This window comes from Dasypus novemcinctus, chromosome 25 (genome assembly GCF_030445035.2).
Source record: "Dasypus novemcinctus isolate mDasNov1 chromosome 25, mDasNov1.1.hap2, whole genome shotgun sequence".
NCBI lineage: Eukaryota > Metazoa > Chordata > Mammalia > Cingulata > Dasypodidae > Dasypus > Dasypus novemcinctus.
The window spans coordinates 45906417-45928942 of NC_080697.1; the positions used below are offsets into that span (position 1 = coordinate 45906417).

At 41.3% G+C, this 22526-nt stretch overlaps 1 long non-coding RNA gene across 1 annotated transcript in view; it reads right to left on the reverse strand.

The window, feature by feature from the left end:
• Window positions 1–1462: 1462 nt before the first annotated feature.
• The window catches only part of LOC131276006 (uncharacterized), a 31592-nt gene continuing 10528 nt past the window's right edge, over window positions 1463–22526 (reverse strand). Inside the window, exons 3-4 of the long non-coding RNA XR_009183480.1 lie at window positions 9049–9146; window positions 1463–3367 (exon numbers count right to left, since the gene is read on the reverse strand). This is a non-coding gene — a long non-coding RNA (uncharacterized lncRNA). The remainder of the gene's footprint in view (window positions 3368–9048; window positions 9147–22526) is intronic.

Here is a 22526-nt window from a genome sequence, read left to right on the forward strand (position 1 = left end):
CCATAATTTAAAGGACACAAAATGACAGATTGAGAACTTTGGACTAAAGGAGGGGGAAAAAAATCTCTTTTGTAAAGAAGGTAATAATTATTGGAGAATATTTCAGGAAAGTTAATCCAAGAATGGTGTTTGGGTTGGATTGCTACAGAGCAATCACATCATTTAGGAGCTTATTGCTCCTAAAAGGCAAGATTGAATGAAGCAATTATTGGAGAAAATACGGGGCTTACTGGGACACAGAGACTGATTGACTATAGACAAAGAAAGATTTATTGAGAAGCTCTCCCAATGGAGGGGGTCTGAAGAACAAACTTCAGCCTCCCCACCAGCATGGTGGGGGTCTGAAGAGACTTCAGCCCACTCCTGGAAGGGGGGGACTTAACTTTCTTAGGTGGGGAAATGATAGTTGGTGGGAGGGAGTTGAGGGTCTGAGTGAAGTGCAGGGGCCAATGAGAAGCCCTTAGAGGTGGAACTTTTCCTGATAGTGATTAGAAGACAGTGGGTTAGGGAGTTATGGTTTCTTGGAATGCTGCAGGAGCAGAGGTTTCTTTGTTTTGTAGGAAATTTATCTCCCTCTGATATGTACGTAGGGAAGGTTTCCATTTCCCTTTACTCCCATCTCTATGTGGTTTCTTTATTTAACCTGTGGGGAAGTGCCACGCCCTTGGACATGTAGGCTTATGGGGGATGGGGTTAGCCTTTCCCCAGTGCATATCAGGGGAAACTGAGCTACAGTTTGTTAATTATTGCAAACCTCTAACAACAATGAGTAAAAAAAATGAGAGTGGAGATAAACACTTGTTTTTCTAGATAAGGAAATAAAAAGAATGGGTAACAATATTCAGTGTTGGAGATAGATAACATTTTTAAGAAACTATTGGGTAAGACAAAGTTATTTTTAAAAAGGGGTAGCACTTTGACTTCATTCACTTTGTTTCAGGGCAGAAGAGAGAGACTGTTTCAGTTAACTGTTTTCCTGGGATGATTATTGATAAAAGCCACATTTAAAATTGCCCCAGTGTTTGGTGATAATTTATATGGTCATCCTGATTTCATTTCTCATGCAAACTCCAATCAATTGGTAGTGGCTGTTTGAAAGCATTGTTTCTATCAAGATTCTAAAATCTATTTCAATATCATTTGGAAAAGATACAAGTACTTAGTGATACTTGCTGTGGTTGCTGGTAAAGGAAAGGGAGATGAAACGTAAATGTATGAGTGCAAATACAACCATCCCTGTAGTAGTACATTCAAGTATTGAAATGTTGGGCCAGGAGGGTAAGCTAAGATCTTCTCTGAAAATCATGCTAATTGACTGAAAAATGAATGAAATTCACTCTTAGTAAAGTGATATATGTTAATAGTTGTCCTTGCTGCACATAGTTATTAATTTCAGTGGCTATAATTATTGCAGCAAAGCCAGGAGTTCTGAGCAGCAGAAAAACCCAAATAGCACTTGGAGAGGTAGAGGAACAGATTTATTATTTGTGGGCCCAGAGGAGAGTCAATCTCCAAATTCTGAGCCCTGTTTTTCAGTTTTCATGGGTTTATATAGGATTTTATGTGGGACCAGCTCTTGCTCTTTGGCTAACACTTTGCTAGGCGAAATTTTGCAAGTGGGGTTACAGAAGCAGAAGGCAGGTACAAAGTCATGCTTTTATGGGTAGATTTACAGAAGCAGGGGGCAGGAGTGGCTCATCAGAGAGTCTCCTGCAAGGCCATGCTCTCACAGGCTGATCTACAGAAGCAGGGGACAGGTGGCTCATTTGATAGTTTTCTACAAGGTATGCCTTTTATTTCTCAACATCCCCCCCCAGCCCCTTTGAGGCCCTTAGAAGTTTTTATAGGGCATCACTCATGCTAAGTGGCTTATATTCTCTTAGGGACAGAACTCTTGCTGTTGCTCTCTGGGATACTGCTGTTTCAATGAACATGATAAGGGCATTGACTATGCAGAGGCCAAATGTGACTAATATGAGTAAAGTGATCAGGGGACCTGCTAGGGGCAGGAGCCAAGAGGACCATTGTTGCAATTCCAGCTCCATGACTCCTCTAGTTCCTTTTTCCTTTTCTGGATCTGGTCTCTCTACTCTTTTACTTTGGTATAAACTATTCTTGATTGGTTGATGTAGTAACAGCATTTTTCCCCAAGGAAGATGCATGTTCCTCCTTGTTCTGCTGTGAATAGGTCTAGGGCTCTCCTGATTTGCCAGGCTACTGAGGCTACTGAGTTGACTTTGTTCTGAAAGGAGACTAGGGAGTCAGCAACTCATTCTATGTCCTCATTTAATCTCAGGATAGTTTGTAATAAAAGTCAAAGGAAGAACCCAATCCTCCCAGTCCAGTTCCTACTCCTGTGACTATACCTGCTCCTATAAGGGCAGTGGCAAGAAAAACTCATTTGGCCCACTCTTGGTGCAGGTTTCAGGCTTGCTTTAGCTCATTTTTGGTGTATACCACCACTTTTGGTGTTAAGAACACCCTGTCCAACTGGCTTCTAAGCATCTATACATAGTGCTTCCACATAGGAAGAATCAATTCTGGGAGGATACACCAGGTCAGGTTGTTTGGTAGGGTTTTATTGGCAGTACATAGGTTTGCAGGGATGGTACCAGCTGATTCTGATGTTAGATTGGAGTTTTTAACCAGATAGCAGGTTATATTGTTTTTATTGCCTTCTAAGAGAACTAGCCAGGCATTGAGGGCCATGGAGCCAATAGGGGTTACTCCATTTTTAATTTTAGTTAAGGTTTGGTTGGGGGTCCACCCTGGAGGAGATGGGATGACTATGAAGGTTTTCCTCAAGAGAGGCAGGCACAACCAACAGATGTTGGCATCTGAGAGAGCATTAAGGAGGAGGGTATAAGTGGTGTTGACTAGCTGCTCCACCTGCTGAATGGGGGCTATGAGCTGAGTAAGTTGGTGGAGTCCTGTGAGGTTCACCTGCTAATATCTGGGGCCTTCAGCTAGTCGGACCAGTTTGGCGCAGACCTGTTCTAAGAAATTTTCCTGGGCTTGGTCCTGTACCCTTTCCCCATCGGACATGCCTACTCATGGGAGATAAGTCCAGCATACAGTTTCCCTTGGGTTACCTCAGGTTTTACAGTTGCCCCAGTGTTTCATTGCTCCTGTCCAGAATCTTTGCCCATTTTCTGAACATAGGGTAACAGTTTGGACATCATAACATTTTGCAGGCACATAGGTGTAATAGTTAAAGGCAGGGACAGGAGACCATTGTCCCTGGAGCTGCTTCAGCTTCTGTATAGCAGTGGATACAATGGCCTTGTAGCACCCAGTACAGCAGGGGTAGAGATTGGTGGCAGCCTCAAGCCAAGTGAAGAAAAACAACTTAAGATAGCAAAGCATCCTATAAGACAAAAGTACATTATTAAGATTAGTATCCTTTTAACTACACTCCAGTTTCTGGAAACTGTAGTTGCTAGTCCAGTCTCAAACAGTAAACTGAACAGTCCAAAGAGGAGCAGGAACCACAGGGAACAGAAGTCCATCAAGTCATGTGATAGTGATTCTCGGTGGCTCCAGCAATTCAGATTTTCAAGGGACAGTCAGGTACAGGCTGAGTTCTCCAGTAATCTTGTTTTTCATTGGAGTGTGCCCTTTTAACTCTAGTATGATGAACCCAAGGGAAATACCTGAAACTTTGAGAGCAGTGGGGGTTACAAGGATACCAGTATGTTTGCCCACCCAGGTGGGCTGGAGGGGCTCCTTCTTCCAGTCTTTTACCCAAACTAGATCTCCAGGTAAGTGTGGGTGTGTGAGTGGCTAATGGGATGGGATCCTGAGACAGGACAGTTTTGTGTATTTGGGCCAGGGATTTTCCCAACTGCTGGAGGGTAGAATTCTGGCCACTTTCTCCTAGGAGTCTGAGATTTTCCTTGAAGGTTTGAATAATTGTGGGTGGTCATTCAAACAGAATTTCAAAAGGTGAATAGCTTGAGGGTCCAGGGATGCATCTGACTCTAAGGAGGGCTAATGGGAGCAGATCTACCCACGGGAGCCAGTTTCCTGACAGAACTTGGCTAGGGTGGTTTTGAGAGTTTGATTCATGTGTTCCACTTTCCTTGAGCTCTGGGACCTGTATGCTGTGTGGAGCTTCCACTTAATCCCCATTATTTTTGCTAGTTCTTGGACAATGGCTGCTATGAAAGCCAGGCAGGGTATCCCATGCTGGGGAACTATTTCTCAGAGTAAAGCTTTAGTTACTTCTCTTTCTTTTTCCGTGAGGGTGGGGAAGTCTTTGACCCAGCCCGAGAAGGTGCACATTATTACTAGTAAGTATCTACATCCTCGACTTGGTTTTATTTCTGTAAAGACCATTTTTAAGTTTTCAAAAGGGGCAGACCCTGTGTGTTGGATGCTGACCAGGACCTAGGGACCTTGGGAGGGGGAGTTTTTAGTACAGGTTTGGCACCGGCTGCTAATGGTGGTGCAGAGTGAAATCACCTGGACAATATAGTAATGTTTCCCAAGCAGGGCTTCTAAAGCAGTCTGTCCCAGGTGGGAGGGCTGGTGGTATTGTTGAACAAGGGTGTAGGTGGCCCCCTTTGGGATGAAATCTCAGCCATCCAGGAGTAGCCAGTTTCCCTCTGGGGTTGGTGTCCTCCTTCTCTCTTTGCCCACTCCCGTTCCTCCCAGGTATACTTTAATTTTTCTATGTGTTGCTCTAAAAGGGAGAGGTGAGGCACCAACAGCAGGGCTTTCAGCTTGAGAGCTTTTTTGGCTGCCTGTTGAGCTGCTTCATTGGCTAGTGTATTTCCCTTAGGAACTGCATCCGTTCTCTTCTAATATCCCTGACAGTGGATGACGGTGACCCTACTTGGCTTCCAGACTGCCTCCAGTAGTTGAAGGATTTCTTCTTTATTTTTGATTCCTCACCCCCTGCAGTTAGGAGTCCCCTCTCCTAATAAATTGCTCCATGGATATGTACTTAGAGTCAGTGTAAATGTTTACCATTTGCCCGGCAACCAGTTGTAGGGCCTGAATTAGCACCCAGAGTTCTGCTCACTGTGCAGACCACCCTTTAGGTAGGGGAGCTGCTTCCACTACTTGTTCAGCCATGGTGACTGCATATCCATCAAGCCTCTCCTCATCTTTGATAAAACTGCTACCATCTGTGAAAAGGGTTTGATCTGGGCAAGGAAGTGGCCTGTCCTGTAGGTCAGGGCGACTGATGTTTACTTCTTCTGTTACTTCTGCACATGTTCAGGAGTTCCTCTTTCAGCCAGCAGGAAAGTGGCAAGATTCAGGATGTGCGTGGTTTCTATTGTTATCCTGGGGTTTTCATAAAGCAGGTCTTGGTAATGAGTAAGCCTGGGGTTGGAGAGCCAGCAGGACCATATGAGTTCATTAAAGTGATGATGGCATGCAGTACCATGACATGAATGGCTTGCCCAAGACTGAGCTTGTCAGCTTCTTTGACAAGGGTTACTGTTGCTCTTAGATTCTGTAGCTGGTGGGTGGCCTCCCTGTCTGAGGGCTTTAACTGTTTTGATAGATAGGCAATATGTCTCTGCCAGGGGCTGACTGCTTGAGTGAGGACTTCTAGGGCCACCTTGTTTTTCTTGCACACAAACAGGTTAAAGTCCCAAGATACATCTGGAAGTGCTAGGGCAGGGGCCTAGGTGACTGAGTTCTAGTGAGCCTAGGACTGTTTTTTAATTTCTTTGAAGACTTTCTTTCCGTTGGGTTATACTCCAGATGAGGCTTTTTTTCCCCAGGCCCATGAGGACTTCATAAAGGGGCTTAGTCATAGCTGCAAAACCGGAGATCCAGATGTGACAGAATCCTGCCACCCCCAGAAATTCACGGAGCTTTCTTTTGTGGTAGCTGTTGGGAGAGTGCAAATTACCTTCTTTCATTCTGGTCCTAGTGCTCAGTTCCCTTTTGAGATGACAAACCCTAGATACCTAACTTGTTGCTGGCAAATCTGAACCTTTTTCCAAGACACTTTATAGCCAGTTTGCATTAGAAGTTGTAGAAGGGCTCAAGTTCCCTCCCAGCAACTTTCTTCTGTCTCACTAGCCAGCAAGAGATCATCTTTGCACTGAAGGAGAGTACAATTTAAGTTTTTCCCTGGGTAGGGAGCCAGATCCCCTGTCAGGGCTTCTCTGAAAAAGGTGGGGAGTTTTTGAAGCCCTGAAGGGAGTCAAGTCCAAGTTAATTGAGTCTTCTGTTGAGTCCTGGGATTCTCCCATTCAAAAGCAAATAGAGACTGGCTCTGGGGAGCCACCCACAAGCAGAAAAAAACATCCTTCAAATCCAGACAAGTAAACTAGGCAGGCCCAGGTGGTAATTGCCCCATTAAGGCATATGGGTTAGGAACTACTAGGTGCAGGGTGATTGTAGCATTGTTAATGGCTTGCAAGTCTTGGAAGGGTCAATATCCCATCCCATCAGGTTTTTTTTACTGCAGAATGTTCCAGGGCTGCTGCCAGTAATGCCAGGACTGGCATTCGATTAAGATCCCTTCTCTTAGGAGGTTTACGTGTTCCACCATGCCCAATTGTGCCTCACAGGGGATCAGATATTGCCTTTGTTGGACTGGGGTGGCCCCAGATTTTAGATCTATGATGAGAGGGGCATGGTTCTGGGCCATTTCCACTGAATTTCTTTCAGTTCAGACCTCAGGGTACAGTTCCAAAAGTCTCTCTGGATTTTGACTTGAAGTTTTTTCTTCATGTAGTCTCAATTCCTTGCTCTGGGGAATGGTGACGAGAATGATGAGGCTTGTCCTGAGGTTTAAACTTGTTGACCCCTCAGGTTCAAAGGTGATCTGGGCTCCCAGTTTGGTGAGAAGGTCCCTGTCCAGCAGGTGAACTGAGCATTTGGGTAGATACAGAAATTCATGGGTTACTTTGTGGCTACCCAACTGGTAGGTTCTGGATTGGTAAAAGGCCCCTGGCTGGAGTGATTTCCAGTTACTCCTATGATGTTAGCCATTTTTCTGCTAAAGGGGGCAACTGGTGTGTTTACTACTGAATATTCGGCTCCAGTATCTACCATGAAAGTCATTGGTTGGCCCTCAATATTTATTTTGACTGTGGGCTCATGGCGACTGAGTTCTAGTGAGCCCAGTTGCCCCTATTTGGAGCCAAGTCCTGCTAGCCCAATCAGGTGGTCTTGGGGTTCAGGCCAGTATTGTCCTCTGGGAGTATTTCCCTTGTTAGTCTAGCCTTTTTGTGGACATTGGTTCTTCCAGTGCCCAGTTTCTTTCCAGCAGGCACATTAATCTCTCACCAGAGTCTCTCTTGTAGGTATTCCCCCCTTGGGAGGTGGCCCTCCTCAATTGGTCAGGTCTGGATTCCATAAGGCTGCTGCTAACAGGGGGACATACTGTTTCATTCACTTTTTTGCTTCCCTTTCAGCAGTTTTGTCTCAATTGGTGAATACTTCCTTTGCGACTTCAAGGATCCAGGAGATGTTTATCCCTGCAAACCCATCTAGCTTCTGAAGTTTCTGTCTGATATCTGGAGCTGCTTGGGCAATGAAAGCTGCATAAACTATCCTCTGGCTTTCTGGGGCCTCTGGGTTGAAGTGGGTATAGATCCTGAAGGCCTTGCGAGCCACTCACAGAAATCTCCCAAAGGTCCTTCAAGCTTTTGAGTGACAGAGGCCATTTTGGACATGTTTGTGGGCTGCCTCACTCCTTCCCATAATACCCTTCTGAGGAGGGCTTCCTGATACCGCTGAAGGGCAGCCCATCCCTGATCTGTGTTAGAGTCCCAAGCTGATTGAGCTCCTGGTGCTGCCTCTTGGGCCCATTCCTCTGGCTACAAGACATCTGCAGGGGCCTGTTTGTGCAACCACTTTCTGGCTTCTGTGAGGATCTGGCATCTGTCTTCTGTATTAAACAGGGTTAGTAGGAGGAGTTGGCAGCAATCATCCCAAGTGGGGCAGTGGGTTTGGAAAATGGACTTCATGAGGTCAATAAGAGCCTGAGGCTTTTTTGAATACGAAGGTGTGTGGTGCTTCCAGTTTAAGGGAACTGTGGTTGTGAAAGGCTGATAAAACAGGATTGGCCTCCTAGGCTGGACTGTCCTATCTGCACTGATCTGGGCTGGACTCTATGTTTCACAGAGCGGCACAGGCTTCACTGACCAAAGTCTTCTCACCAAAGGGGTCTCAGGATCTCCCTCAGGGGCGGGGCTGGCAGGCCCCGGGATATTGAAGGTGGAGGAAACACTGGGAGGTCTGCTTGTGGAGGCTCTGGGGCAGGGAGATGCCCTGGAATGGCTGGAACACATGGCAGGGTAAAGTGTCTTCCTCCAGAGGTCCTTGCAGAATAATAGGTTTTCGAGGTCCAGCCATTTGAGCTACTGGGAACCTACTCTGACCCTTCCTTCTGACACAGAGTTGAACCCAAGGGGGCAGGGTTTGGGTGACTTCTAACCAAGAATCAATGTAGGGAAACTGATCAGGGTGGCTGGGGGCCCCAGTGACTACACACCAAACTGCATGAATCTTGGTTACATTTAGGGTCTCTTGTGAGTCCACACCAAACATGGGCGACTTCAACTCACACAAGGTCTGGAGAGCTCTGGGGGACATACAGAAACCATAATCCCCAGAAAAGCCTTTCTTGAAGTTTTTTAACATACAGCCTAAGACTGAGTTTGAATTGTGATGATCCCATCCCTGAACTGGTGTTGCAGGACAAACAAAGGAGGGGTGCCTCTCACGAGGTCACTCAGATGCCTGCCTATTCATGTCTCTTCTGAGAACTTAGGCTTCCTAGCTAAGGCACCCATGTAGATTCTGAATTAACCATTATGCCATATGACATAGCCACAGAGTGCAGGTTGGGACCCACTCAGCCTCTGTAGCACAGGCCATGGAGCCACAAACTGGATCAGCAGAGGCAAGCCTCTGCAGTCCCCATTCGTTCACTCAATCACTCAGAGGTTACACAGTCTCACCCAAGGGACTATCCTGTCCTGGAATCTTGAATCTCAAGATTTTGGGAGGTGATCAGTCTCCCCTTCCATCCAGAGACGGGCCTGACTGGGACTCAGAACCCCAGGGTCTTACCTTTCTGGCATCTTCTTATGTTGTTCAATCCACCTCTCCACTGAATCAGGCCAGGTCAGAGGATGTGGCCAATAGGGATCCTTTTCCAGAAGGAGGCCCTGTCAAGAGGACAGGTTGTGCCACTTCATTTGTGTGTGGAGATTTCCACCAACCACGCCCACCAATCCCAAACCTGAGGCTCAAAGGGCCTGCTCGGTTGGGTTTCCTGGACAGGGAACCAAATGTTGCAGCAAACCCAGGAGTTCTGAGTGGCAGAAAAACCCAAATGGCACTTGGAGAGTTGGACAAACAGATTTGTTATGCGTGGGCTCAGAGGAGAGTCAATTTCCAAATTCTGAGCCCCATTTTTCAGTTTTCATAGGTTTATATAGGATTTTATGTGGGACTAGCATGGGTCTTGCTCTTGGGATAAAGCGTTGCTAAGTGAAATTTTGCAAGCAGGGTTACAGAAGCAGAAGGCAGGTGTAAGTGCCATGTGTTATGGGTTGATTTACAGAAGTAGGGGGCAGGAGTGGCTCATCAGAGAGTCTCCTGCAAGGCCATGCTCTTGCAGGCTGATATACAGATGTGGGGGACAGGAGTGGCTCATTTAATAGTTTTCTACAAGTTTGTGCTTTTTAATTCTCAACATAATGATGCTAACACTGAAATATGCAAAGTAGAGTCATACCTACTCACCAAAGTAATGCCTCTAACATAATAGTCCAAATGAAACAAACTTCTCCTAAAGGCCCAATTGAAAACTAGCTCCAGACTTATATACACATGCATAGAAAATAAATAGATTTATCCACAGTTTATGCACCAAAAATAACTAAAAGCAGACAATACTATTTTAATATTTATAAAAAAAATAATTAACCAATTTTAAGCATCAAATATAAATCAGGTCAGTAATTGAAGACACATAGATCCCTCATACTCAAAATGCTTTAGGCCAAGAAGGATTCATAATGTGAGAAATCTTGGTACCATTCAAACTCCCTTAAAAACTTAAAGAAAATTGAAAATTTTGCAATAGGGGATGCCTTCAGGAATTTAGAGAGAGTCATATGCTGCTACTGAAAAAGGAACTCTAGTCCATGCAGTGCACCAGTGCTCCAAGGGGTATTTACCAAATGCGATGAGTGTGCCACAATGATGAGGGAGGGTGTTGATCTGGGAGGACTGAGGAATGGGGTGGGGTGTGGGGGTATATGGGAACCTCATATTTTTTGGTGTAGCATTTTTGTGATCTATGGATCTTTGAAAAAGAAGGATAATTAAAAAACAAAATAAAATAAAATGAAACAAAACAAAAAACACGTTGTATTGTAATGTGCTGCATGCTCATTTTCCCTCAGGGAAAGTGTTTCCTGAAATTTTCCATGGCTTCCAAAATGTCAATAAGATATGTCATGTTCAATTTTTATGGCTATTTTATTAAAATTATTTTGTGGAAATTACTAAAATCTTAAGATAATAGATTGTTCTTTTTTTCCCCTTTTTTATTATCTTTTTTAAAAAAGATACATACATCAAGCAAAATGTTACATTAAAAAATATAGGAGATTCCCATATACCCCACTCTCCACACCACCCACTCTTCCCACATCGACAAATTCTTTCATTAGTGTGGTACATTCATTGCATTTGATGGGTATATTTTGGAGTATTGCTATACAGCATGGATTATAGTTTATGTTGTAGTTTTCACTCTCTCCCAGTCCATTCAGTGGATTCTGGCAGGATATATAATATCCTGCTTCTGTCCCTGCAATATCATTGAGGACAACTCCAAGTCCTGAAAATGCCCCCATATCACACCTCTTTTTTCCTCTCCCTGCCCTGAGCAACTCCCACAGCCACAGTCTCCACATCAATGATACAGTTTCTTCCACTGCTAGAGTCACAATAATTCTATAGTAAAATACCAATAAGTCCACTCTAATCCATATTTTATTCCTCCAATCTGAGGACCCTGGGATGATGATGTCCACTCCACCTCTAAATTGAGAGGGAGCTTAGATCCCACATGGCTGATGGATGGAATTCTCCTGCTTGCAGCTGTAGATTCTGTTGGTTCCCTGGTGCGGTGGTCGACCATCCTCACCTTCCTGTTAGCTGACCTGGGTAAACCCAACAAACCAGAGAGTAGGTGTTGCAACTCTGCTAAGGCTCAGGGCCCAACTGGCACATAGGCAGTCCAGAGGTTCAAGTCTCCTGAGCATACACTAACCCCAGCACCAGCCATAGGTTCAGTAAAAGTGACAGAAGAGGCATGTGTAGAGGCATGAGTCAACCCCATCACACTTAGGAGCACAAATTCCAAAGTAGGGCCCACTGGCAAGGCACTGAACTCCACAGCCATCTGTCATGACCATAGGACCTGGGTGTCTCCATAGCCCTCAGGAACACCACTACCTGGGGTTGTATCAATTTTGGCTGTCTCTGAGATCCTGCTGAGATGTGTGTAAGTGCAACTCCTCTGATGACTTCCCAACTCATTTTGAAGTTTCTTAACCATATAAACTCATTTGTCTTTACCATTTCCCCCTTTTATTCAAGGTCTTTTTCTAGTTGCATCTCCAGCTGGTGCTTGGTAGTAATCCCTTAGAGCCAGGGAGGCTCATCTCTGGGTGTCATGTCCCACACTGGGGGGAAGGTAATGCATTTACATGCCAAGTTTGACTTATAGAGTGACCATTTGAGCAACATGGAGGTTCTCAGGAGGTAACTCTTAGGTACCCTGCACCTCTAGGCCTAGTTGAAATTTCAAGCACACAGGCTCAAAAGCATAGTCATCAGTATCAAGGGCCCATTATTGGACCATCCTTCTTCAATGGTTTTTGCCCTTGTACTTAGGGAATTGCTGCTGCTCCATTGGGGAGTGTAGTAGAGTTTCCTGGAATGGGAACTGAGCACTCCCTCAGCTGTCATATGAAACTCTATCCCCTTTGTCAATACCTGATGAACACCAGAGCATATCTATATACCCGATATGCATGCCCTGGAGAACCCCCTCCAACCCATGCATCCCCTATTAATGACACCCACATCAGTACTCCACCCCTGCCATAGTTGAACCCCTCTGTGATCCAAAACTTCTTCAAAAATGAAGCCTAATATATTGCCAAATTCAATTAATAGGAAAATGAAGTAGTAATGATAAGTTTAAAGATTAGAAATAAAATACATAATACTTAAGAAAAACTAAAATAAAGTAAAAAATAAATTGGGGTATTAAAAACTGAAAAAATGTCATAAATTTTTTTTGACATTTTGCCTTTCATCACTGGAATAGGTGTTGCCCTATATGTACAGTAGCAAGGCAATCTCTTCCATTTCTTTCTCAGTGTCTGCATCCTTCTTTGCTTTTTTGTTTTTTGTTTTTATTATATCTTCAAAAAAAGTTTTACGTCACAGTAAAGTCACATATAGAATATATGGAACCCATATACCCAACGTCAAACCTTTTTCCCCTTCCCTAGCAATGGTCTTTTTACATGTGGATGTTACATTTGTTGCAGGATTATTGTTCTTTGAATATATATGCATGCCCCTTCTCAAGTATATACATGTATATTCTACCTTGATATTTAAACATATCTGGGCAGTGCCATTGAAAAGAAGGCATAATAACAGTACTCTATAAACATTTACAATTAGAGGTCATAAAATCATTCATTAAGTGAAGTAAAAAATTGTAACATAAAATTGTCATTGTTCTACCAAGTCCATTTTGAACATATTTCAGCCACATAAAAAGAGAAAATACAATTAATATCTATGCTGCCATTATTCAATTTAGAAAGAAATATTACCGATACACTGGAAAACCCATATTTCCAGTACTCCAATTTAACACTCATTTTTCCTTGCCAGAGTTAACTACTGCCTTGAACTTAATATATAGCATTCTCATACATTTCTTCATATTTTTATTATACACATATTCACTCATAAGCAATTGATACTTAATGTTGATTTACATCTTTTATGTTATGTAAATGAGATATTGTATGCAGTTTTCTAAAATCCAAATTTTTTCTACTTAATATTATAATTATAAGATTCAGTCATGTTTACAAGTGTAGTTCTAGTTAATTTATTTTTACTACTGTTTTGGTATTGTGTAGACAGAGCAGAATTTATAATTTAAAGAGTACTTTTTGGTTTTGGTTTTGAGTGGGACTTTATATTTTCCATGTTTTTGCTTCTGATGCTTAACACAGGGTTCATAGTAGGCAATTAATAAAGTATTGTCCAACTGGACTCAATGTTTTCTATTACTTTGAGCAATATTACTATAATTTGTTAGCAAGGTTAAAAATTTTCTTAACACTCGACAGTCTTCCAAGATCGAGTCACCTCTCTGAAGGGTTTCTAGGCATTGTTCTTGCATTAATGCATGGGTTCTTAACCTTTTTGTTCCACAGACCCCTTCGCCAGTCAGGTGAAAACCACGGACCCTTACTAAGTCCACACTAGACTGTGTATTATTTAATAAACATATCACATCTGCACCAACACAGCTCCACAAGAATAATGTTTATTTAAATTTCAATCCAAGCTCATGGAACCCTGGTTAAGAACCCCTACATCAATGCAACTATGTCTACAAGAGTGTGGAAATATTGGTCCCTATACTTTTGCAATCAGATTTTTAGGAGAAACTCTGCTGCCATCCTCACTCTATTCCAATTGTCCAGAAAACTCATGACACATGTAGATGATTTGGAATATAATCATGCATTTAGTTTTTAATTTAACAAATGCCAATTTTAAATTTATTTTTAAAAGCACTTTAGATTACATAAATGTTACATAGTAAACATAGAGGATTCCCATATACCCCACCCCTCCCAACAAATATAAATTTATAGCTAATACCATGAAGAGGTATCAACTGCTGAGGAGGAATGGAATGAGTAGGGAAAACAAGAAAAAGAAACTGCTTTTGTGTCAGAAGACCAGAAAGCAAAAACCAGGTTTCTCCACTTGGTACCCTCAGAGTTTGGGCAAGTCATTCCATTTCTCAGTGTCTCAGCTTCCCTTTCTATACAGGATACAGTTTCACTCATGGAGTTTTTAGGAAGATCAAATGAGTTAATCATATAACAGGTGTTTTCAATTTTAAAGTGTTTTTCAAAAGCATTTAGGTAACTAACTTGATCATTCATTCACTAAGATATTGTAAATAGGTTGATAGAAATATGTAAATTGCAGAGCTCTTAGCCACAGTGAGATTATAGTCTAGTAGGAGAGATGAAAGAATCTGTGATTCTGTGAAGCAATCAATGTCAAATATCAGTTAAGTAGCGGTTCAAAATAATTAACAAAGGGATTTAGAGGAGATAAAAGTAGTTACTTCTACATGGAGTAATTTGTAGTGAAAACGTATTATTTTGTCTGCTTACACATCACCCTCTTCTACAGACACTCAGTAGAAATTACATCTCCTTAAAAAATGCTGCTTACTTGCAACCAACCATCAGGTTACTGATGGAGTTCCCAAACTAATGCAACGTAACTCTCCCTGCCGATCACAGTTATTTGCTCTAGCAGTTGAGACTTGATGCAAGCTGAAATAATCAAAATCTTTTCCAGAAAGAAAATCTTGGGGCCCGTAATCCCTACTGTGCAAAGAATCAAAGAAAACATGTTCTTTAGAAAGAAGCAGAAGGATAAAATGGATATCCGATATGAAACACAGATGAGAAAAAGAAAATCCTGACAGTGACAAGAATCCTGCAACATTCCTGTCCTCGGAAAAAGAAATTCTTTGGATTTCTGTAATTTAGAACCAAAATAGTCCCTAACTAAAACAGAGGCTGAACTTAGAGGATGGAAAATATTTATACAAAAAGGAGAAAGAAAGGTATACATTCTACTTTCACTATATTGTGAAGAACACAGGTATTAATAGAATAAAAGGTAGAAAATGGAAATTGGGGAGAACAGAGTATGCTCAGCATTAGCAAGGCACAGAGAGGAGATTTTGTTTGTGTGGCACCACACATGTACAAAGGTTTCTGAACACATTGGTGGTTATCTACCATAGTTCTGAAACTATGAAATCTCCATAAAGTGTAGCAAACTGTTTGGTGTCTTGCCTGTATTAGTTTTCTATTGCTGCTGTAGTACATTACCACAAAGTCAGTGGCTTAAAACAACCCAAATTTATTATCCTTCAGTTCTAGAAGTCAGACGTCTGCAATGAGTGTCACTGGGCTAAAAGTGAAGTGTTGGCAGGGCTGCATTCCTTCCAGAGGATCTAGGGGGAGCATCTGTTATTTTGCCTTGTCCACCTTCTAAAGGCTGACTGCATTCCTTGGCTTGCAGCCCCTTCCATCTCTCAAGTCAGCAATAGTCAGTCAAGCCTTTCTCACATCACATCATCCTGACACTTTCTGCCTCTCTCTTCCAAAATTGAAGTTCCCTTGTGATTACATAGGGCCCACCCCAATAACCCAGTGTACTCACCCCAATTCAAGGTCAGCTGATGAGTGAACCTAATTCCATCTGTTATTTTCATTTCCTCAGCCACGTGACTTAACATGTGTACAGTTTCTGGGATTAGGACACGGCTCTCTTTGGGAGATCATTATTCTGCCTACCACACTGCCTGAATATTTCTCTGATAGTTAAGCTAGAGCCATTTAGACACTGCCTGTTTGCTGAATACTGCCCCAGATCCTGAGATCAAATTTGCCCACCAGTAAATTCTTAATTCAGCAAAGAATTACCCTAAAGACTGGTCCCATATTGGCCTGAATCTTAATAACTAAGATATTACCTATTTTCCAATGACTAAGGTGACTATGTATAGTTTTTTGTTCTCCATCTTACTTGCTGTAGTTATACCTCTGCTTTTGTTTCCTGATTTTTACAGCTTATTTCTATAAGGACTGAGATTCTTTCTTAAACTCTTAATTTTTCTGAGAGTATTCAGGGGTAGGAGAGGTATCTGAGGATGTTATTTTGGTAGACAAGGAGTACCCAAGGAGATAGTTCAGTGGTAAAACAAACAAACAAAAATAAACTAAGGAAAAACACCTACATACCTTACCGAATTGGCTCTCCCCTTGTCCCCAATCTTCTTCACTTTCAAGGTATCCTCCAAAGAAATGTCTTTACTCTAGAGTGACCCACAAAAATTAAAAATGAAAAGACTTCGATATAAGGGGTTATTTACATAGTTATAACCATAAACATAAACATGGACTCTAAACATAAATTGCAGTATTCAGTTACAAAGTGATTATAAAGGGACTACAAATTATATATGTGTGAATGAATGGATGGATAGATTGATATTGACAGATCTAGTAATGATTATCATCTGTCTATGGCATTTAAAACTACTTAGAATTCAAGAATATATCCATAGACAGTTGAGAATCAGTTGATTTCAATCGAGTAAAACTGGTCCCTACAGTGGAGAGCACTTTTCACAGCATTCAAGGCTCCTTGCATTCCACTCATTACTTAGTTTATATTCCCATTTTCTAATGCTTTCCAAGTTACACCTATCATTTCAATTCATAGTGAAAACTTGTGGTTCCTGACATTTGTCATCATTTTTTGTCTTTGCCTGCATTTGAAAATGTACTTTTCTCTACCAATAATGTTCCTTCCTTTTCCCCAATTTGCCTGAAGAATTTCTACTCATTCTTCAAGAATTAACTCAAAATGTATCTTCTCTGTGAAGCTTTCTGTGGTGGTTTAAAGCTAAATGTACCCCAGAAAAACATGTTGGTACATCTAATCCATTCTTGTGGGTGTGAACCATTGAAAGGAGTACCTTTTGATGAGTTTACCTCAATTAAGAAGGCACAGCCAACCTCACTCAGGATGGGACTTAATCCTATTACTGGAGTCCTTTAGAAGCAAAATGAAACACCAGACAGAGAGAAAGCCACGGAGAGAAGCCAAGAGCTGAAATTGAGCAGAACCTGCCGAGAAGGGAAAATTTCCATCTCCACTTTAGCCAGCCAGCTTCTCCCATGGGACCCATTGAAAACCTGCTTTGGAGTTCCCAGCTTGAGGTCTACCTTATGGAGTTTGGACTTGCTCATCCCCACAGTTGCAAGAATCCTTTCCTCTTTTTAAAAAATTTTTTAAATCTCCTCTCCTGTTGGTTCTGTTTCCCTAGAGAAGCCTATTATACCTTCTGACACAGGCAGAGTTAGAAATTCCTTTTCCTGTTTCCATTTGTATGTTTCCTTTAGTACAAGTATAACAATATTTTACAAAGGTATCTGTTCCCAAGGCACAGTCTATTTGGAGTCATAATGGTTTAGTATGTATCATAGGACTTGCTATATAAACAAATAGCCAGGGTATGAATAATTTGGACAAATACTTACTGAGTGTCTATTGTGTGCCAGGCACCATTCTAGGCAATTCTTTGGCATTTGTAACAACTGAGGCTCAGCTATTGATGGCATGCAGTGGAATTCACAAACCAAGAGGAACCAGGCAATAAATGAGGAGAGCCCGAAGAAAAAGCCACAGAACGGGATTTAGGCTGATGTCAGTGAGAATTACTTTGAGTCTCATTCCCAGGGCCTGGGAATATGGACACCTGATTCCTGATCGGAAGAAGCCAGCTGACTTTGTCCTTGGTTATAAAACAAGGTGCTGGCCTTTGGCATTTTATGGTTTCCTTGAGTTTTAGTTTGCCACTGCTACACAATGGGTTGGCTTAAACAAGAATTTATTGGCTTATGGTTTTAGAAGCCAGAAGTCCAACATCAAGGTCTCCCCAGCCCATGCTTTCCCTGAAGTCTGCAGCGTTCTTGTGCTGGCTTGCTGCAGCCTTGAGGATCCTTGGCTGGTACCTCTTCCTCCAGTCTCATGGCAAAGTCTTCAGTCTCTTCTTATGACTTTCGTCGACTTTTGGCTCCTCTTTATAAGGCACCCAGGGATAAGGAACAAGGCCCTTCCTGATTCAGCCTGGTCACACCTCAGTAGGATTTTAGGAGCTCTTAATCATAAGGAGTCTGCACATTAACTGATAATACATCATCAAAGGGCCCTATTTATGAATGGATTCATACCCACAGGAACACAGTTTAAAATTAAGAGCAGGCCTTTTGTTGATATACACGATTCAATCTACTACACTCTATCAAAAAACAGGGCAACACCCCCAAACACCACCTGAGTCTGCCCTAATTTCTAACCATGCTTCAGGTGTTTTACCTTTTTTTGGATTAATATAATCAAAAGAGAAGAAAAAAATCTCTAAGTGAAAATCAAATTTTGAACCCTTCTCTTTACTAGTAGCAAAAATAAAATTTAAGGAAATATTCTATAGAAATTTCAAGGGGCCAGAGGAACATAATTGCTTCCACAGCTGATACAGTGATATGTTCTGGATAATGTCACTTTTAAGAACCTAGTGGGCTAAGAATAAAGAAAAATAAAGGAATCTTCTCTACCAATTATAGATCATAACTGTTTCCATTTTTTTTACAAAAAAAAACAGTAACTTTGTGTTGTACTCTTTTCCTTCTTCTTTTGCATGAAATGTCTTTGTTTATTAATATAAGAAAGTTTTACATTAACTACATTTGATTACATGTAGTCCTGTAGATCTTAATACAAAAGTAAAATTCTAAAACTTTTACAGATTACCAAATGAGGTGTCATTACAAATCCATCCATTCATACATGTTACCAATATTTTCATATACACACTAAATATTAGATGAGCTGATAGCATAAAAATAGACAAAATATGGTTAATACCTTTGAGAAGCTTAGAATAATGACAGAGACAGAAGTATAAATAAGCCATACTCATACACTCTGATGTGTTGTAATTGATGTTTATGCAAACTCCAATCTGAGCACTGAGGTGGGCACACATTAATAAAATATAAAAAACCTAAAGTGAACATGATATTAAATTTATGGGATAATAAAATAAAGCTTTTATTATCCATAATTATGAATTTTCCACAAACACTTTTAAAAATAACTGCAATATTCAAAAGGCAACCTATGAAAACAAAATTCTAAAGTGACACATTTTCCTCAGGAAAAATTATTTCTCCACATAAAATTAAGGTAAATAGTATAGACTACATAATGATGAATATATGAAAATTATTGTGTTGCAAACAGTATCATCGATGAAAGGTGTAAAATTCTCTATTTACAGCACAGTAAAATATGAGATGCCTGTTAAGCAAAGTATTATGCTGCCATCTATTGGTTCCTTAAATTAAAATAAAATTTTAGCCAAGAGTCAAAATAACATTGGTTCATCTTAATTTCCTACTTCTTCAGAGCATGGTTTCTCTATGGGAAATGCAAAGGTTGAAATCCTAAGGACCAGGCTAAAGAAATTTTATGGAGAAAATACAAATTTTTACTTCATCGGGATAAATGAAGTAATAAAATAAGAATATGAATTTTGTTTAAAATACGCTATTACAGATCCCACAAACAGGATTATATTTTATATTGTTGGATATTTTGTCTCTGGTTCATGGAAAATTGTATATGCTTGAATCTAGGTAAAAGTAAAAGATTATAACTAAAAATGAGATGGAGAAGGAAACATTTGTAAGCATAAGGAAAGAAAGAGAAGAGAAAGTTGCAATGAGGAATCACTGCCATAGAGAGAATGCAATCCTAAAAAACTATTATTGAAGAGAGATATATTGAAGAGATAGAGAAAAATAAGAAAATCTGATTACTTTTACACTTAGTTATCAGTCTCTCCAGGGAAGTGGGGAAATATCCTATTCATTAGATCTCCTTTTAAAGGCATTTCATGAATGCTAGGAATAAAAAGTAAGCCCTCAGGAAGTGGATGTGGCTCAAGCGATTGAACTCCCACCTACCACATGAGAGTCCCTGGTTTGGTTCCCAGAGCCTTCTAAAGAAGACAGCGAGCTGGCATGGTAGGCAGGTGCAGCAAGGTGGTGCACCAACATGACACAACAAGAGACACAAGAAGAAAAATGAGAAACACAAAAGCAGGGGGCAGAGGTTCCTGGTGCCTCATAAAAGACAAGCGAGACAGTGAACTGACATGACGGGTAGGCGCAGCAAGCAGACGCAACAAGCTGACGCAACAAGAGACACACGGAGGAAACCATAATGAGAGATACAATAAAGCAGGGAGTGGAGGTGGGTCAAGTGACTAGGTTCCTCCACCCCACATCTGAGGTACCAGATTCAGTTCCTGGTGCCTCCCAAAGAAAGAAGGAAGACAAAGAGACGCAGCAAGGGTAAAACAATGAGGAGGTGGGGAGAAATAAAAAAAAATAAATCTTAAAAAAAAAAGAATAAGCCCTCTTCCCTATTTTGTTTTATTTTATTTTAAAGTCTTAAGAGAAGAAAGCTTAGAACTCTGTTTCAGATGAAGGGAGGACAGTGTTGTTTATAAAAAGGAAGAGGAAAATAGGGAAGGGAGAAGAATAGGTAAGAAGCAAGATGAGTGAGGAGCAAGAATAGGAAAGAACATGTCTGAGGAGATAGTGAAATTACAAACTGATGAAGCAAACTGTGAGTGTTTTGAGAATATCCATGTCTATATAGTCTATTCATGTGTTTGCAGGAAACGTAAACCCTTCTTTAGTTTCTACTATGAAAAGTTAAACAAAATCTGCATTGCCCTTGAATGCTCTATTGCAAAATCCATTGTAGAAATTAAAAGAAAAACTAGATTTCACACCAGTGTCAAAATGTTGCAGCACAGAGGGAGAATGCAATGAACCAGGAATCAAGAGGTGAGGAAATAATGTGCGAAGTCACCCAAAATCCTCAGGAACCAAGGGATGAACCTGTGGCATTCCACAAACTATGCTACTGAGCTTCATAATTTTAATGGGAATAAAGGGGTCGCAGAGAGGAGAAGGTCAGTGGCAGCAATTAACTTTAAGTAGATCCAATTATCATAAGAAGCCACAAGAACCGAATGTCAACAAGAGTTCTGGCCCTGGGGCACCTGGCAGTGCACAAATGATGACAGTGTCTTTAGGGATAAAATATCTAGGTAGTATACCAAGGCCTTGCTTGAACTAAATAACTAGAAAAATTCCCACACTGATGAGCAGAAAATTAACTCTAGTAACAACGGTGGGAAATAATGGCCTCTTATTCAGTTCTTAGTTCTTTATCTCACCATATATAGAATCAGAGACTTTTGATGGGGATTAGGGTAAGGAAAGGTCAGGAAGAAGGAAAGTTCCTGCAATATGCTACAAGTATATACCAAGAACCTTATTTTAAATGTTTCCCAAGATGTCCCTGTGTCTATTTGTCAGGGTGTCCAGACCCTCTCCAGGGTTATTGGTTGCTGACCTGAGTGAATGGTAATCCCTGGAGACATGAAACTCTATCCTGGTACACTAGTTAGAATGGAACACTTTAGGAGGTCAGGTAATGGACAAAGTCTTGGCCCACACCTGTCTGACCATAAGTCTGGTTGGTCTAATGAGCACAGAGACCCATCCTGTAGTTTCTTGTGAGATGTTGAACCTGGATGGACCCCATGAGATCATGTCCTTAGAGCTAATCCATTCCTGTTCATGTAAAACTATTATAGATGGAGTTGTTTAAATTCTTTTGATTAAATTGCATGACCAAGAGTGGGTCTTAATTCTCTTACTGGAGTCCTTTATAAATGGGATAAACATGAAAAGACACAGAGAGAAACTCTTAGGGGCTCAGAGAAAAGGCCCTGGAAACCAGAAGCTGAAATTAGCAGAGCAGAGGAGCTGAAGGGAGACCACTGAAGGCAGAAGCTGAAAGCAGGGGAGCCTGGAGAAGGCAGAGACCAGCAGACACTGCCATTGTGCCCTACCATGTGCCTGATCACCCACAGCTGCAGCTCAGGGAGAAAGCATCTCCTGATGAAGACTTAATTTGGACATTTTTCTTGGCCTGGATATTGTAAGCTTTTAAACTAATAAATCCCCATTGTAAAAGCCAAACCACTTCTGATATATTGCCTTGGCAGCTTTTAGCAAACTAAAACAATTGCCCGGTTTCTGAGTGAATATTGGAAATAGATATACTTGTAACTTGAAGAAGTCTCTGTCTCCAATTGGATCCTTGACCTCTGGAGTCAGTGGTATTATAATAGAAAGGGCTAAATGGAAGCCCCTGGGACTATAATCCCACCACCACCACCACCAAAATAGCAAACCAAAAGCAATAGCAATTAGAGTTTCGTGTCAGCATCAATGACTTGGAGGATGCAGAAGTGCTGATTCTTGTCACACTCTCCTTTTAAGTCCACTTTTGGCCAACAGAAGAGCTGGCTGAAATGTGGAAAATGTGACTCATAGGTGTGGCATCAATGGCAGCTGCTGTTCCAGATGTGATACTTTTATTGAGTAAATAGCAATAGCCCTTGGTATCTGGTATACAGTTAATGACCTGGTGATCACTCTCAGAAAGGACAAGAACAAGCAATGTCTAATGGTACCAAAGATACTTGAAAGTTCTCTAGGAGATATGGCAAGCCCCAG